Genomic DNA, 19729 nt, shown 5'->3' with positions numbered 1-19729 from the left:
TCTTTTTAGTAATGCTAGGTGAAATGCCAGTGTTGACAAGGATCGTTTTTGTTCTAAAATGTCATTTAAAACTAAGCTGTATTAGTGTAAAAGGGGCTTGAGTGTGAATGTTTTGCGAGCAAGTTGCTTTTGCGAAGGGGGCGGAGGGAGGATCGTAATGCTGGCTCAGCACTGTTATGCCTATCGGCCATCGGCGATGTCATTGTCTATCGACCCAAGCCTAGTGCGCATGCGACATTATAAAATGTTTTCAACTTTAAGGTTTTATGCGTGCCTGGAAAAGGCGTGCGCTGAACAGCCACATTTAATAAAGCTATAGCGCTTCATGCCAAAACTTCATACCAAACTTTTTTTTTCCGTTATTGACAATGGTGTTCGCTCAATAAATATCAATACTGCTTTATCGGCCCAGCTCTACCTTCAAGACTGAAATAAAATACGCTGTAAGTAAACCTTAAATGCTAAAATATTATTTCATTTCATTTCATTTCCTTTATTTAGCCAGGAGATCACATTGAGACAGTACTGTCTCTTCTTCCAGTGAGACCTGGTCAAGATGGCAGGCAACACAAAAAGTTTCATATAAAAATCACAAACAATACCACAAAATTACAAAATCACCATTCTTAAAAACATCAGCTCATAACAAACAATTGCAGGTGTCCTTTAAAATGTTGTATAAAAGATGTTTAAAAGTACTCAGAGTCGGAAGAGTGTCAAGATTGAGCTGATTTTGCAGGTCGTTCCAAGCCCTGGGAGCGTGAACGGAAAAAGCACGTTTGCCAAGTTCTGATAATGCCCTTGGAACTATCAGACGAATACATGAACCAGATCTAGTATTTTGATTGTTGGTGTGAAATGTTAATAAATTAAAAATATAGGATGGTAATTTACCTAAAAGAGCTTTTAAAATAAATAAGTACAGATGTAATTTTCTCCTTTGATATAGAGATAACCAGTCTAAGGAATCATACAAAATACAGTGATGCGTCCGTGAATCTGCACCTGTGACAAAACGTATTGCTGCATGATAAACAGAATCTAATTTTCTTAATAGGGTAGCGGTTGCGTGCATATAGAGATGATCACCATAATCCATTATAGACAGAAATGTACTCTCTACTAATTTTTTGCGGACTTTATAAGGAAAACAATTTCTTGACCGGTATAAAAAACCTAACTTTGGCCTAAGCTTTTTCAGTAACTTGTCAATATGTATATCAAAGGCTAATCTCTCATCAATCCAAACTCCTAAATATTTATAAAAGCTAACTCTTTCTATTTGAACACCGTTCAGAGTTTTTATTGTCTGATCTGTTGACTTAATGCGGCCACGGCTAAAAATCATATATTTAGTCTTTTTTGAATTTAAGACCAATTTTAAATTTTGCAACGTACACTGCAATATTTGAAAAGCAATCTGTAGATGTTGTACAGCTTGGTTTAAAGAATGTGCTGCTGTATATATTATTGTGTCATCGGCATACAGATGTATTTTTGCTGATTCTATTCCGTGACCTAAATCGTTAATATAAATAGAAAATAACAACGGAGCTAAAACCGATCCTTGGGGAACCCCAGTGTTAACATTTAGAAATGGTGAATTATAATTTCCTACTGTCACACATTGAGTGCGTTCTGAAAAATAGTTTTCAAACCAGTTTAGAGCAGATTGAGTAAAACCTAAAAGCCTAAGTCTCTGCAACATTAGTTTATGATCTACAGAATCAAAAGCTTTAGATAAATCAATAAATAAAGCAGCACAGGACTGTTTACTGTCTAAAGAGCGTGTGATATCATTTAAGATTAATGTAGCTGCAGTAACCGTACTGTGTCCCGTTCTAAATCCTGACTGGTGATCCTGAAGTATATTATTAATTGACAAATATTGTTTTAGTTGGTCATTTATCAATGACTCAAAGACCTTTGCTAAAACCGACAATCTGGAAATAGGACGGTAATTATTTGGGTCTGCAGGATCTCCCCCTTTTAATAATGGCGTAACCATAGCAGATTTCCACATTTTAGGTATCACATTAGAAGTGAGACTTAAGTTAAATAAAGAGGCTATAGGTTCTGCAACTAACTCTGCTGCCAGACGTAAGAAATTAGGGTCAATTTTATCGATTCCTGGTGATTTTTTAATATCTAGAGTCTCTAAAGCTTTATGGACCTGTGTGACGTTGATAGGCAAAAACTTGAACAAATGTGAGGAACTGTTTCGAACAGACTCAACAAGTGTGTTTGAAGTATGGGCAGATGAGACGGGAGAATCAGAAATCGAGAATCAGAAATATAATTGAGTAAACTGGCAGTGGGCTAGTTATAGACCAAGACTAAAGCTGCGCCTCAAATGGCACACTATACACTATACACTCATGCACTTACACACTCAACAGCATAGTACATGTATGTAGTGTTGTCCCAAATGGCACACAAGTGTATTTTTTACTAAGCGGAAATTCAAACCGTTTCCCTGATGACGTTTGACGGTTGCTAAATTAGTGAAATAAATGAGTAACTATCAAATAATACCTGTCAGGAGTATAACCACATTCACTATCGGGAGGCGCTATAATCACTTGCGTGGGAGAATTTCATTTTCTCAATCCAAAATAAATAAAGTTGTCCAACATGGCTCCGCCTCTTTCGCTACATGAACAGACCTGCGGTCGTTGAATGCGGGAAGTGTCCAACATTCCACACTTGATTCTACCCACTGAATGAGTGCATCATCCGGGAAATTAAAGTGCACTTATTAGTTTTAGAGTTTTCAGTGTGAACGCACTACTTACACGGTTTATACTACAAAATGGCGTAAAATAGTGCACAAGTATCGATTTGGGACGCAGCTAAAGATAGACATTCTGACAGGCAGGATTTCAAAAGAGAATAACTGACATCAGCAATGTTTTCAGATTTTTCACTTAGCATGCTTCCTAAATAATTCCAAATATATCCTAGTATTGGGTGGCATGGTGGTTAACACTGCAGCCTCACAGCAAGAAAGTAACTGGATCGAGTCCCGGCTGGGCCAGTTAGCATTTCTGTGTGGAGTTTGCATGTTCTTCCTGTGTGTGCTGTGATTTGCAAGAGTCAAAAACATAGACACAGCTGATTAATACTATTCTGAATCAGCTTTTTTTCCTCCAACAAATGCTGCAGTATCATCTGCTGACTGTAGCATCAGGCGTGATCGAACACCATAATATCACATGCTTCATTTTAATTATCTCTCTGTCTGCAAAAGCTCGAGACAGCAAACAAAACTTAACCTTATAAACACTTAACATGCTTTTTTTTCTCTCCTTCTCAAGATGCCGAACCTTCCGTTTGTTTTTTTTTTGTTTGCTTTTCCCCCTCAATGCAGAAACTCATTAACCTTTCCCGGGCTCAATTACAACGAAAAGTAATGCCGATAAAACATCCCACCACTCTTCCCTCAAACAAATGCGTAAGCATCCAATTACAGCGGCCCCTGTTCGCCGCGTCCCAGTCGAGCATCAGATGATGAAGTTTCTGATTACACAATTAACCTCTCCCCGATGAACCTCCGCAGCTTCCACAACAATATATCTTCACCCGAAGCCAAACTTATGCTAATTGCCTTTGTTTTGGGGTAAATCTTAAGAAATCCAGCAGAAAAGAGCTGCGGAGGAGCAGCAGGAGTGGGACTGAGCGACCGGCCCCGTATGAGACACTGACCTCCAGACGCGGAAACAGGACAATTAAAAACTTAATGAAGATCGTATCAGGCAGGATGTACAGCAGGGACTCGATTCGACTGAGGAGCACACTGTAATTCACTGCAGATATGATCAGAACAAAGCTTATGTCTGCAAAACTACAACAACTTCTAAAGTCAAATGACATGAGTAAGCCCCTCCCATTGAACAAAAATGAGCCAATCAGAGTTGAGTATTAGTTGCAAAGGGATCATATTCCTTTAGGTTTCAGTGGCATTGAAAAACATTAGAGGGCCCAAAGTTATCAACATTTTGATGGTATTTATGCTACACTAACAAATTATATAATCAATAAGTCATGACAGCACATGTTTTTAGGTCATTGTAACTTATTAAATTTAGTTATCATATAATCATGTTCTACCTTAATTTTAAAAGTTACACAAGCTGTTTTAGTCAGTTTAACAATATAAGTTCAATGGACTCATATGGTTTATTTGATTCAGCTTAAATGTAAGGCAACTAATCTTTTGTTTACAGTGTATAATATATAAAATATAAATATTTATTTATAATAAAACTATACTAAAAATACAGATTCCAGGTATCTTAATAGTGTTTTTTTTATTCCATTTTCTAAAAAAAACAATTTAGCATCCATTTATGATCTACTTTTAGTATGATTAACTCTGATAATGTCATATGTAGATATATATGTGGATTGCTAGGTGACTATCAAGCGTTTTCTTGATTGAGAGAATGACAAGCTGGCATAACATTGCTGCAACTCTACAACACTGCTCTGCCACCAAAATGTTGTGTATATTACATACAAAATATGAAGCTGTTTGGTCGGTTCTTGTCACGTGACTTGCGGTGTGCTCATGGCCTTCTAAAGATGATTTCAAATGAGTGAGCCTGGAATATGTGCGCACAAGCTGCACACCTCCTTTGGAAATAACAAACTTGTGCGCGGAAAAGACGCTGAATCTCCTAAAGCTGATCTTCTTCTTGCTCAGACATGCTGTATTTACCCAATTTGATGAGAAATGGGTTGCGGATCCATTCCTTAGTTGTTTGAGGGTCCTTCACTGGGCCTTTTCCCCTTTGCAAAGAAAACTTTGCAAAGATGTCTGTTTCTAACTCATTTTGTTAGCTTATGGGTTACATCTTGGCGCTCAAGTGACTAAGATGTAAATGAAAGAATACAGATTTTTTTTCAAAATAAAATATTTTTCAAAATAAAAGATCCTTCACAACTGGTTAATAAACAAAATGGAAATAATTAAAGGTTTTTTGTGCAGCCAGGTACCAATTGATCCATGGCCCGGTACCGTGCGATGGTTGAGGACCACTGGATTTTAGGGCAATGCTAATTTGCATGCATAGTAATACAAGATCTAGTGTAAATTTATTTTTGAAGCTTTCAGATTATTAAAATTTGTATTATTTTATAAAAAAAAAAATAAATGTGTCATCATTTTGGTTATCAAAATGGGTTCAATGTATAAATTAATTTAATCTTATGCTGCAGTTCCTAGAGGGCTGCAGCTTTGCACAGTTTAGCTCATGAGGGCCGCAGGTCTGCACAGTTTAGTTCCAACCCTGCTTCAACACACTTAACTGTAGGTTTCAAACAAGCCTGAAGGACATAACTAGTTTGATCAGGTGTTTAATTGAGGTTGGAACTAAACTGTGGATTTGTACACTACATTGAATGGCAAGAAATGGTACTTTTAATTGAGCATGTTTATTTCAGTACTCATTCCATTTAAAGGGCTACTATTTATAACAGATATTTTTACTCAAAAAATTGCTACTTGTCCAATCTACAAAATTAGCTTCCACACAATCCTTGAGATATTTTCTGGAACAACTTAAATGGTTTATGTTTAATTCCCTTAAACTTGTTAAATAACTTCCATTTTTGTTGGGATAACCTGAATGAATTGCACATTTTATGGTGAGAATCAGTACTTTCATTTGGGCATGTTTTTTTTCAGTACTCTTTGCATCCAAAGGGCTACTTTGAGTAGTATTTAGAACAGTTGTTTACACTCTGATTGCACTACATTTAATGCAAGTAATGGTAGTTTTACATGAACATGTTTGTTTTAGTACTCTTTTTATTTAAAAGGGCTTCTTTGAGTATTATTTAAAACAGATAATTTTACTCTGATTGCACTACATTCAACCCAGGCTCATACTAAATATGTACCCCTATATACATTTCTAGAGAGCACCAAATATGTCCCAAGAGCTATGGTTTTTGCCGTTTTTGTTTTCGCGAATCCACCAGACACCACTGTATATACTTTTGGAGATCTCAAATTTCTCGTGCCATTCACGCCTGCTCTTCTCGCGTAAATCCACTCGAGGTCGCTGTTGTCTGACTGACAGATTGACTGACCGATCAACTGACCCAACCTCCTCCTTCCCTAAATCCAAACAATAGTGTTTTAAAAAGCACAGATTGATCAGTGCCCACGGCTTGCCCTAAACCTAACTGACAGTGTTTTCCAAAGCAATTCAGAAAAAAAGAGTCCTCGTGGCAGCCTGATTTTTACCATGTTTTCAGATTTTATCACATTATCAACCTGTTGTTTACTTGTTTATTTTATTTTTTGGCTTTTGTTTTTGTTTAAACTTCTTTCTGGAACTGTTCTTCGCCGGATTCTAACCCCTTAATCGCAATCAACTCCACTCCATGTCACAAGTCAGCTGACGTATGTGACGAACTACCGGACAAACTAGTAACTGCGGAAAAATCTTCCAGATGGAGGTAAGCGGTCAGCTGGTAAGCACAAAAAGAAACGGCATCATACTGTCCTGTAGCATTCGTTTTAAAGATGAAATGCCGCCATACCTTCCCCTGGCTACATAATTCATGATCTCCAGAAACGTATATAGGGCTACATTTTCAGAATGAGCCCATGTTGACTACATTTTATAATGAGTGATACTTTTACTTGAGCTTGCTTTTCACAACTGATTGATAGTTTCTCTGCTGCTTTGAAATCTGTCAGTGCGTAAATAATAACTGATAGAGGTTTTGCCAGTTTACCTGCTCTCCTCCCTTGTGGAAGCAGGCCGCTTTTTTCCCTCTGAACATGAGCAGAAACACAGCAGACCTCAGGGAAGCTCAGAGCGAGGGTTTCTTCCCCTTTCATTTCTCAACATCATCACGAAAACGCATGCAGGCGCTCTGAAAGAACACAGTGATGGAGGTGTTATTATGAGAGAATTGAATCTGTCCAACACAGTAAAACCACCAGCGTTAAATCAAATATATTAGAGCTTACCCTTCAGGAATACATTCACCTTGTTTTGGACTTTGCAACACCGTGCAGATGTATTTTGATCCTGCATGTGGATAAGAAGAGGAGATTTTGTCACTTTATGCTTACAATATGTGGCTATGAATGCGTCTTTCTACTTGAATTTCTACATTTTACTTTACTTTCTTAATTGTCCACAAGTGGAAATATATCTTTGGCTTCACCACACAACCACATCAGAGTTCTACGGAACCCCGGAAGGAACGTAGTGGAGGAGAAAAAATTATCTGGGTGAAAAAAAAAAAAAAAATGGGTGAAAGAAAAAAATGGGTGGGAGGAAAATATATATTTCTAAGTTTTTGCTGTCCCTCGCAAAGTTTTGCGTTCCCTCGCAAAGATGTTTTGCATTATCTAAAAAAAAAGCCTGATTTTTACCACGTTTCAGATTTTACCACTTTCTCACCCTGTTATTTGCTTGTTTATTTAATACTTTTTTTTGCCTTTTGTTTTTGTTTTACCCGCTTTCTAGAAGCGTTCTTTCCTGGACTTGAACCCCATCGCTGTGGTCAACTCCTCCCTGTCTTAAGTCCTCTGACGTACATGGTGAGCCACTGGGCAAACTGGTAATAGCAGAAAAGCTGTCCACATGGAGATAAACTGTTAGCTGGTAGAGCGAAAAGTAACAGAAGTCATTGGCGGAGTCATACCACCTCGTAGAATTCATTTTAAAGACAAAACATAATTCACACTCTCCAAAAATCTAGACGGGGATACGTTTTCACAAAGAGCCTGTATTAGTACTTTCCCAGAGAAGAAAACTCAACACTGTAATGGAGGCATTTAATCAGAGATATTATTACTTACATAAAGAAGAACTTCAGTTGGAGTTAAAAAAAAAAAGTTACTTTGCGCTTTGTAACTTTCATTCCCAACAAGCAGCATTTCTCACTGAAGTAAGCTGACAGCCTAAAGAGCATAATAGGGTTTATTTAAGGACATGCTTTTTTTTTCTTCACTGAATGAACCGTGTGTTAGCTCCGATTGTGATTATTAAAAGAAACCATTCAGAAACAAAAAGACGAAAATGTTCAAAAGCAATAATGCCGACTGCTTTCCAAGATTTGAAAGCTAATTTGCTCAGAACGACTCTTATATGCACAATATTTCCCTTCTTAATGTTCCCAAACTCTCCGACTTCAGTAAGATGCTTTGACACTTTTACTAGTTTTATTGTGTTCGAAAAGTGCTGGAACTGCAGTCTCGAGTCTATTATTTCTTTAACCTTCAATAAGTGTCAGAAAATGCTCCAGCAAATGCCATGACGTACAGTTGAAGTCAGAATATTAGCCCCGCTGTATATACAGTTGAAGTCAGAATTATTAGCCCCCCTGAATTAGGACAAGTCTAAGCTTGTTTTTAAAAGAACAAATATAACTATGGATATAATAATTAATACTACTAATAATAGTAACATTATACAAAAGCAAATTGTCATAAATAAACTGAAAAAGCCCCCAGAGATGAAGAAGGCATGAAGGCAGTAATTTTTATATTTATGTAGAAAATAATAACTTTGTAATATTTTAATCCTTTAATTCTTTTTTCATCTGTAAATATATTTGCGTATTGCTGTACATCCAGTGTGTATTAAGTAATATTTAAGCAATGCGCACAACTGATGCGCTCTGCGCTGGATTTTAGACCTCTTCTTAGCTGTTCTATTGAGCAGTCTATTTTAAATCCTCAAAATAGCAACGCACCAGCAATGTGCCTTAACATACCTCCATTTTTAGACCAGAACGCCTAGAGGAGCAAATATGAGCACAAATGCATTTGCTATAAAAACAGAGTGGTGCAACACGTCAAAGCTACATTTGCGTCAAACTAGCAAACAACATTTGCATCCCGCCTTGCGCCGGGTGTATGATAGGGCCCTAAGTAACAATTTTTTTTACAGTGGATGAACATCTTCATATTAGTCAGTAATATGACTGAATTCATTTAAAAACTGAATAAATATAAACACTTAAATAAACAGACTCAATGATGGGCTAAAATGTGCGAAAATCTGCTAATTTCTGCGCCCGCAGATTCTGTATGGGCCTGCCTATAACTCAATAAGAGAATAAGCACAACCCTGTTAGACCATGCACATGGACGCAGAGCATATTTTTACATCCTCAACATAGCAAAAGTGGTTTCGGACATGCCCTTAATGATTTATGCCATGCACTTTAGACTTTACGCCTAGATTGTAAAAATAGAGCCCTAAAGCAGGTCGCACACCAGAAGCGCCGCTCGGCGCCGCGACACGGCGCGCACATGCCAGTTTAAAGTATCACACACCAGACGCGCACATTCGAATGATATTTAGCATGAAACTAATCAGATGGTGCTCTGGGGCGCGGCTGAAAAATGAACTGCGTCCTGAGCCGTGGACGGGCGCCGCCGACAGTTGCCGACTTGCGGCGCCGGTGTGTGTATCCTGATAGAAACCTATGTTTAGAGTTCTAAAATGCATGCCGCTGCATGGCACTGCGCGGCGCGCCGCCGAGCGGCGCTTCTGGTGTGTGACCTGCTTAAGTGTATGCTCAAATAATATGGATCCTGCTTTTCTAGCTAAACTCTCGCTGGAGGATGACACACAGAGATGGATTTGTGATTTTACACTGCGATATGAAGCTGCTCCGCTGGGTCCCATAGAGGATCATAACAGCATAAAACTCAACAATTATTTATTAAGTGACTACTCAAATAAAAATACTCTCGGGCAGCCTTCTTTTTTAAAACAGACAAATGAGAGCGTTTTTTGGAGCATTGAGGTTTCATGAAAGGTTGTTGTTTAATAACACAAGCACTTGAATAATGCACACCTCGGGGGGTTTTACTGACCATTATTCAAAAAGTCGTGAGACCCTCCAATCCTCTGCTCAGCACCACACTGAAAAATACAAGACAAATAGGTGTGGAGACCCGCAGAGACGAGGTCAGGAGAGCACAGCAACTCTCTGCCATCCAGACACTTTTAACTTCAATTCATAGTGAAACAAATGAACTGTGACGTCAGTATGAGATTATATGTCAGTTATGCATGCAAGTAAATTTTGTTTTAGGCTTAGTTTAAATGAGTATTTTATTTCAGTAAGGCAACATTTCTATTCTATTAAATAGTTTTTTTATTTTTTTAATTGATTAATATATATATATATATATATATATATATATATATATATATATATATATATATATATATATATATATATATGTGTGTGTATATAAATATAATTTTTAATAATTATAATTTTTTTATTTTCAATGTATGTTTTTAATCAATAATTTTTACAATTTTATTAAATAATTTTATTAGAAAACAGACTAAGCCGAAGTGAAAATGAATGAATATTTAATCATTTGATTTCTAATATTTTAAATTTGTTTTTAATTAATAATTTATGCAATTTAATTTTATAATTTAATTGTAATTAATTTTTAATTTATGTTTTTAATTACTCATTTGCATATTTCTTAAAATAATTTTCCTTGATTTTGATTTATAATTTACATAATTTTGTTTAATAATTTTAATTTTTATATATATTAAACTTTAATTTACATAACTTAATTTAATGTAATTTGTTATATTTTAATTTATGTTTTAATATTTTTATAATTTTATTTAATATTTTTTAATATTTTTAAATTTATGTTTTTAATTAATTTATATACTATTATTATAATTTATTTAATTTAATGTATATGTTTAATAATGTTTTTAAATAATAATTTATGAAATTTATTTAATAATTTACAGTACATAGAGAAAGTAACTTTATGCATCTTGCAGCTGGAAATGTTTGCATCACATTGAGTCATCTGTATGTGTCCTCTGGCCTTGTAAATAGTTGCTTCCTCTTGTAAATTACATGAGATGCATATATGTAATTTAGATGCATATGTAGTATGTGCGTGTGTGTTTTTCTTATGCCTCAGGCCAGGCCTAAAGCGATCAGCAGCTGGCGGCCTCACTGTGGAACTACAGGGTCTATTTTATCAATCAGTCCTGTTCTGGTGGCTCCTGGGATTGAGCTGCTCTTCTGACTAGTGGCCCCGTGTTTCTGTCAGCGAAGGCTGCTGTAAGAGATAGTGTGTGTTTACATCATACAACTGGAGAAAACAACGCCTCAAAACACACACTAACATCGTGTGTGCCACCACAACATGAGATAAAGGTTTATTTACCATGTTAAAAGAGATTTTTGTCTTTATTTTAGAAATGCTTTTTTTATTTATAGACACCGCAGCATAACAACAGCGTATACTACTATGACAATGATAGCCTCAGGTACTGATTGTGGGCTTAACTCAGTACTAAATGCAACCAATATGAGTTTAAATACCATTTTACATTAAATTTATTGCCATACTTCGAAGTTACCAACACACGTCATGATTTTGCCAAGTAGGATGCGATCCTCGATTAACATCTATGTTGATCCTGAAACATATTTTTTGTTCAGAAATGTAATCCATACCTATTCCCTACCCCTAAACCCAACCATAACTGAAAACCAACATCAGAGGGGGATATGCTACAAACATGTAGAAGTGCATAAACCAAACCATAAGCCTAAACATAACATGATTGGTGGATTGGAATGTTGTTCCAGGATTAACATACAGGGCATCCAAAAAGTATTCATAGCACTTTAGTTCTTCTACTTTTTTTTTTTTTTTTTTTTTTTACAGCTTTATTCCAATATGGATTAAATTAATTTATTTCCTCAAAATTCTACTCACAATACCCCATAATGACAATGTAAAAATGTTAATTGTTGCAAATTTATTAAAAATCAAAAAGCTGAAAAATCACATGTTCATCAGTATTCACAGCCTTTGCTCAGCACTTTGTTGATGCACCCTTGGCAGCAATTACAGCCTCAAGTCTTTTTGAATATGATGCCACAAGCTTGGCACACTTGTCTTTGGGAATTTCTGATGGTGTACAGCCATTTTGAGATCACCCCAGAGATATTCAATTGGATTTAGGTCTGGATTTAGGCCACTCAAGGAAATTCACAGAGTTATTGTGAAGCCACTCCACTGATATTTTTACGGTGTGCTTTGTGTCATTGTCCTGCTGGAAGATGAACCGACGCCCCTGTTTGAGGTCAAGAGCTCTCTGTCAAACGTTTTCATGCAGGATGTCTCTGTACATTGCTGCATTCATCTTTCCCTCTATCCTGACTAGTTTTCTAGTTCCTGCTGCTGAAAATCATCCCCACAGCCTGATGCTGCCACCACCATGCTTCAGGAGGTGGCGCCGTTCTCGCGCGAAAAGCTGCCGGATCGGCTGACGCGGCCGCCCTCCTCTTCCTCCTCCTTCTTCCCTAAACTCGAGCGACAGTTTGCAAAAGCCGTCCAGAAAAGAAAAAAAAAGGCAAAAGCCCTCGTCTTCGATTTCGACCGGGTTTTCGAATCCCGTTCTCGCCCTTATTTTTCGGATTCTGTTTTTCGTCTTACCTGGTTTCTGGAACCGCTGTTCCCCAGACTCGATCCCGGTCGTCGTCCCCGCGGCCAGCTCCTCCTGCTCCTCCGGGGCCTCCGCTTCGCCGACGCAACGCTGTGAGCTAAGCGGACAAACTGGTTGCATCGGGAAAGCCCTCCACTCGGAGGCGAGCCGTCGGCCGGCAAGCGCGAAGAGGAGGGGCGGAGCGGCGCCACACCGCGCCGCAGCGTTCGCTCGAAAAAAACTAAACGCGGGCTTACGTACCTCCGGCCACGTAAATCGCGGCCTTCAGAAATGTCCACGGGGCTACATTTCCAGAATGAGCTTGGGTTGATATATACACAATATGCAAAGTATTGATTTTGCAATAACAGTAAACATTTTTTTTTTTTTGTTATAAGGTTTGGTTTTGTAGAGGCTGTACTTTAAAATTAAATTAATATAATCTTAACTCAAGTGATGAAAGGTGTTGAAATTCTAACAGTAAACAGAGCTACTGTAAGATCAAACCTGCTCAGTAATGCTTGAAAATGATTCAGTTGAAAACATCCATTAAAAACTTAAAAGTAATCAAAAGATAATTAAATGTAATCAATTAATTCACTTTTGTAAAGTAATCGAAAAGGTACACTACTTATTACATTTTAAACTTGTAATCTGTAATCTATTACATTTCTAAAGTAACCTCCCCAACACTGACCATAAACTATATATTTATGACTGGATAACTCCATGTAAATCAGAGAACTCTACATAAATAAGCCACTCATAGGTTAATGCATTTAGCCCACCTTTAGTAAAGTAAGTTTGCATGCATTGTTTATAGATCCAGCGGAGTTAAACAGAGCCTGGCTTTATAGCTTTAAGCAAAATGCATCTTTCAGCCACAGGTGATGTTGAGTCATTAGTCTCTCGGTGTTGGTGGAGCGCAGCTAAAGACAGCATGTGTGTGTGTGTGTGTGTGTGTGTGTGTGTGTGTTAAAAAGAGTCATTTATATTGTTGAGGGAACCCCGATGTGTCACTTCCAACTGCTGGCCTTCTCCTCTGAGTAACCCAGAAGAGCACTTAGCGCTGCAGATTGACATTGCGCTTAATGGAAGGGACATTCGTCTGATGTATTTGTACGATATGTCTGTGATTTTTGGTGACGTGTGATTTGTGCAGACATGTTGAAGTTAGGTGTTGCTGGGATTTTTCATCAGTCGTCTTTCATCACGCTCACTGTATGCGATGGCATGTGTTGTGTTGTTGGTGTTTTGCGTCCCACAGGCTTCACCAGCAAGGCTTTACAACTCAAAAAGCTCCTGCTTGTTAATTAATTCATTTATTTATATATATATATATATATATATATATATATATATATATATATATATATATATATATATATATATATATATATATATATTTTTTTTAAAGCAGTATTCCCTCACAAGCAAACCTCCTGATGTGCTTTAAAATAAATGTCATAATAACAAATGTATAGCCTACTTACTTTATGGAAGCTCTTTTTAGGCCTTGGAAAAAAATTCATAAATGAATGCATAAATTGGGAATTGGGAATTAGTATAAAATAGAGGGTCACACTTTATTATAAGGTAGACTTTTAAAACACTTCTTAAAGAGCCCATATTATGGGTTTTTGAAAATGAGCTTCCATGTGGTGTGAAACACACAGCACTAAGCATCCCAGACATCCAGCTGAAGTTTAAATCTAAAAGTGCAGCATGTTTAAAACTATTGATTCTTTAGCGAAATATTTGACTCAGAGTCGAATAAACGAAATCGAGTACGGTTCTAAACTTTTGTTTGATCACATCGACGTCGATACATCCACCCCGAGGAAACCCACGCCAACATGGGGAGAACATGCAAACTTCATGGGGAAAACATGCAAACTCCAGCCCTGGCTCGAACCAGTGACCTTCTTGCTGTGAGGCGATCAAGTAACCCACTGCACCATCGTGACGCCCTCTGGGGAACATAATATAACTTCTGTAACTTAGTGGTAAACACAATGATAATTAACAGACATTGTCTAGTTTAATTTGGAAGTGTTTTTTTTTTGTTTGTTTTGTTTAGTTTTTGCTGCTGTACCTCACCTGTTTCAAGTTCATACGATGTGAGTTCACGCTTAAACAAAACCCTAGCTTTCCCGATCTATATAAAAAAGAAACATGTTTCCCAGTTGGCTCACACCAGATTCCTCAAATAAGCAAAGATAAAGGAATAGATTTACAAACATCAATCTTTTTTTTTCCAGATTAAAATAATTTATTAATTCCTTTAATTCATAACATTTCATAATACAGTTCACTTTAAAAGAATACTGAATGGTAAACACAGTAGACGGTAAACACAGCAGACGTCTTTTAATATTCTTCCAAGTGTAACCTGGAAGTGTTTTTTTCTGCTGCTGTAGCTCACCTGCTTCAAGTTTATATCATTGGAGTTCACGTATAAACAAATGCCTAGTTTTCCAGATCTATAAAAAAAAGAAACATTATGTTCCACAGTTGGCAAAATAACTTCGCACCTCACAGCAAATTCCTCATACAAGCAATGCTAAATGAATAGACTTTCAAATGCCAATATTTTTCTTTTACAGGAAAAAAAAAAAAATATATATATATATATATATATATATACACACAGTTGAAGTCAGAATTATTAGCACCCTTCAATTTTTTTTTCTTCTTTCTTAAATATTTTCCAAATGATGTTTAACAGAGAAAGGAAATTTTCACAGTATGTCTGATAATATTTTTTTCTTCTGGAGAAAGTCTTATTTGTTTTATTTCAGCTAGAATAAAAGCAGTTTTGACTTTTTTATTAATCATTTTAGGGACAAAATTATTAGCCCCTTTAAGCTATATTTTTTCTCGATAATCTACAGAACAAACCACTGTTATACAATAACTTGCCTAATTCCCCTAACCTGCCTAGTTAACTTAATTAACCTAGTTCAGCCTTTAAATGTCACTTTAAGCTGTATAGAAGTGTCTTGAAAAATATCTAGTAAATTCCCTAATTCTAATATCTAGAATTTCCCTAATTCATATTATAGCTCATAAGTAACACTTAATGGTTAACTGTAACAATTAGCAAACGTTGCCTAGTGTAAATTGGAAGCGTTTTTTCTTCGCTGCTGTAGCTTACCTGCTTCAAGTTCATATGATTTGAGTTCATGCTTAAACAAAACCCTAAATAAAAAAAAAAAATAATAAAATAAACATGTTCCCCAGCTGGCAAAATAACGTCACACCTCAAATTGATTCCTCAAATAAGCAATGATAAAGGAATAGATTTACAAACATTATAATTTTTTTTGTAGATAAAAAATTCTATATGAATTCCTTTAATTCATAATGCTTAATGGTGAAAAACATTAATAATTGACAAATGTTTTCTTTTATTTTTTTTAAATTAAGTGTAATTTGGAAGTTCATTCAGTCATTTTTCTTCGGTTTAGTCTTCATTTCAAAGGTCGCCAGAGCGGAATGAACCATCAACTATTCCAGTATTATTCCACCAACTGTTCCAGTCACAACTCAGTATCAGGAAACACCCATACACACCGATTTACATCCACACTCATACACTACAGACAATTTAGCCTAACCAGTTCACCTATAATGCATGTCTTTGCATTACAAGAGAAACCATAGCCCGCGGAAGAAACCCACGCCAAGTCGTGGGAAAACATGCAAACTCCACACAGAAATGCCAACTGACCCAGCCAGGACTCAAACCAGTGACCTTTTTGCGGTGAGGCAACATTGCTAACCACTTAACCAACGAGCAGCCCTGTAATTTGGAAGTGTTTTTTTTTCTGCTGCTGTAGCTCGCCTGCTTCAATTTCATATCATTTGAGTTCACACTTAAATGAAACCAATGTTATGCTGATCCATAAAAAAAAGAAACATTATGTTCCTCAGTTGGCAAAATAATTTCACACCTCACACCAAATTCTTCAAACAAGCAATGCTAAACGGATAGCCAGAAGCACTTGGTGTTTGCTTCATCGAGCGCTCCTCTATTAGGGCGTGAATCAGAGGTTATCACAGGTGACAGGTATTAGTTGGCTCTGGTAATCACACAGACAGCTGGAGTGTGCTGATGTAGACGGAGATTCGTCCTTGAATACGCGTGGCTCTCGGCCCATTGTGAGTGTGCTGGCGGCTGTCACGTCTTCATAATTGACCTGTCTGTCTCTCTGACATCACTCAGCCTAACCAGCGGCTTTGGTAATAGTGGTGTGTGTGTGTTTGTGTGTGTGCATTGAATCTAATCCAATACAACTGCATAGGAGTTCAAGTTGGAGCTGGACTGATTTTTTTAATGAAAGTGACACTGTTATTTGGAAAGGATGTATAAACTGATCAAAAGAGACTTATAAAAAAGTGTTACAAAATGTTCGTGTTTTAGAGGTTCAGAGAGTTTATTTTAAACTACAATTCTTGATATTAACAAACCATTAGCATAACTTTTAGTGCAAAAAACTAATAATTAACTGCTTATTAATAGGTAATAAGGTAGTAGTTGGGTTTTGGTATTGTGTATGATAGGATATGCAGAATAAGATCATGGATAATATAGATAACAGTACTTTATAAGTAATTAGGGTTAGGGTTAAGATAGGGTTAACCCTCAGGGGTCTGAGGTGATTTTGGGACCCTAGGATGTTTTGACATGCCCTGACATTTGTGCTTATTTCAACTGTACCATGGTGTTAGTAAATGTACTATGGACCTGGGGCCTCATGTACAAAGACTTGTGTTGGATTCATACTAAAACATTGTGTACGGACAAAGCTGTAAATGTAAATGGAATGGAACCCTACGGATATTGTCTTTGTACATCCGAATTAACGTGAAACTGAGCCAAAACCAAATGAAAAAGCAATTGCAAAAGCAAGAAAGAAGAGAAACTTCACAGAATAGGATTTGGAGGTGCTCCTATCAGAGGTAGACCAGAGAAGAACAATGTTATTTGCAAGTTTGTCCTACGGAACTAACAACAAAAGAAAACAAATATAGTGGGAGAGTTTCGCTGACGGGGTTAACGCAGTGGGGTCTGAACACCGCACTGTGAGTGAATTAAAAAAGAAATGGTCTGATGTAAAGTTGTAGGCTAAGAGGAGAGCAGTGGCGCACCGGCAAAGTGTGGAGCGAACAGGCAGGGAAACAGGGGATGCTGAACTAGCACTCTTTGAGGAGAGAGTTGCCTCAATTGTAGGCGACACTTTACTGTCTGGAGTAGTATGCGTTTCTGTTGGAGACACCGATGTATTGGAGGAACACTTTGATAGGGTGGTATGGCAGCACCCATCCGCTCTCAAGGCAGCGCCACCGGCATTTTAGCTACCCAATCGCTCGCTCTACAACTGACCGAGTGCGAGAATGGGCATCAACGTATCTGCACTCTTGGTCAGTTTGTGGGTTGTTGAGGGAGGTTAACCGGCACGTCTTTAATGGATAACCGTGGGCTCCTGATTTGCAGTTAAACAATTACGCTCCATAAAAGAAAAGAAAAATAACAAAAAATCCATAGCTCATCAATGAACCACCCATCCACCTTGGACCCTTCAGGTTCGACCATTGACAATTTTCCTCTAATAAGGCCACCACTGCCATTGCCATAGACTAACGGTTGTATATATTTGCAAATGCTTTTATACATTCTAAAATCACATAATTGGTCAAAAAAAATAAAAATAAACATTTTATCAATTATAAATTAATAGCAATATTTTTCACATGTGTTGGTGTGATACTTTGTAGTGTGCAATTTAACATAATTGCCTTGAGTCGCCAATGGAAAAAACAAACATGCACAAGAAATACACGTACACCAGACATGAAGTTGGCGCAGACCAACCTACTGTAAATTCTTACGTTAATTTCATCGTTGGTAAATCCAATCATTGATACATGAGGCCCCTGGTTTCAGCCGGCCGATGTGATCGGATACTATACCAAAGTTGGTGACCCGGGAGTGTTACAAACTGTACTAAAAACCAGAAGACCAGGGCCGAGGTGAAATTATGGGAGGTTTTCGGGAGAAATAACAAAACAGGAGATGGGTCTGAAAAACAGGAGTGTTAGCAGGTATGGATAACAGATTCTAAAATGGTAAGATTCTTTACTTAAACTAAAGTGTTGCTAATAGTTTATTTATTTATTTATTTATTTATCCCTTTTTGGTCATTACAAAGGGGTATTTTGTCAAGTAGTTGTTACTTAATTTTAATCAGGTTTAACAGCACAAAATATAAATCAGCACAACTGTTTTGAATATTGAAATACTAAAAATGTTTTCATTGATTTCTAAAGGCTCATTTTTTGATAATGGAGAATGAAGAAAAGGTGCTGAAAATACAGCTTTGTGTTCCATTAAAACATGACATTTTAACATATATTCAAATATAAAACAATTAAATATTTTTTACATTGTATAAATTTATTATTGTTACTTTTTTTAATTTTAAGCTTTTTTTTTTTTTTTTTTTTTTACAGTTTCTCTTATCAAATAAACCCAGTCCAACAAAATAAGAGTCAACAACAACAATTAAAACATGGTTGTTTAAATCAAAGTTTTTTAAAAAATAGAAATGATCTAGTAACTATTATATACAACTCTGAAACTTTTGAAAACTTACCCTTATATACTTTTTGGAGATCGCCAAATACATCTCAGGAGATCAAACCCCGTCATCAAGGTCAACTCCTCTCTGCATCACAAGTCTGCCTATGTATGCTGCGAGCCACTTCTCAAACTGGTAACTGGAATGGCGTCATACCGCCCAGGAGTGTTCATTTTAAAGATGAAATGCAGCCATATTTACTTTTGGCAGCATAACTTGAAATCTCCAGAAATGTATATAGGCGTACATTTTCAGAATAGGCCTATGCTAATTTTATTAGATGATAGTTTTAGTATATGTTCTCAATAAATATATAAACACTCTGCTATAGAATTTATCTACAGTATACTGTAGACAAACTCAGTGGTTGGCTTACAAAAATGCATTTTAAATAATTTGTTTGTACAATTGTTTGTGCTTTTGTTTGGTCATTTTAGGAAAAACATAATAAATATAAGCCAGAACCTCTTTAAATCAATTTCTTTGAGCAATATTTTGAAAGTGCCACAGTTTTAATGATCATCATACAGCACACTGGAAATGATTTATTTATAGTGAACTCTGCATATTAAGCTTAACTTGAAGAGTGTGTCTGAACATTGAAAAAAGACA

At 36.7% G+C, this 19729-nt stretch overlaps 1 long non-coding RNA gene across 5 annotated transcripts in view; it reads right to left on the bottom strand.

Annotated features, from left to right (window-relative positions):
- The window catches only part of LOC147832722 (uncharacterized), a 574579-nt gene that overhangs the window by 111594 nt on the left and 443256 nt on the right, over positions 1-19729 (bottom strand). For 3 of the 5 annotated variants that reach the window (XR_015514616.1, XR_015514619.1, XR_015514618.1), the window contains 2 exons: positions 6989-7049; positions 6751-6891 (listed from right to left, as the gene is read on the bottom strand). This is a non-coding gene — a long non-coding RNA (uncharacterized LOC147832722). Of the gene's footprint in view, positions 1-5425; positions 6892-6988; positions 7050-7146; positions 7252-19729 lie in introns of those variants that run through there. The other 2 variants (XR_015514617.1, XR_015514613.1) reach the window with 2 other exon arrangements.

Source organism: Danio rerio, chromosome 18 (genome assembly GCF_052040795.2).
Source record: "Danio rerio strain M-AB ecotype USA chromosome 18, GRCz13ab, whole genome shotgun sequence".
Lineage (NCBI taxonomy): Eukaryota > Metazoa > Chordata > Actinopteri > Cypriniformes > Danionidae > Danio > Danio rerio.
Note: the sequence above shows the minus strand (reverse complement) of the source record. Positions and strands in the feature narration are given on the sequence as shown.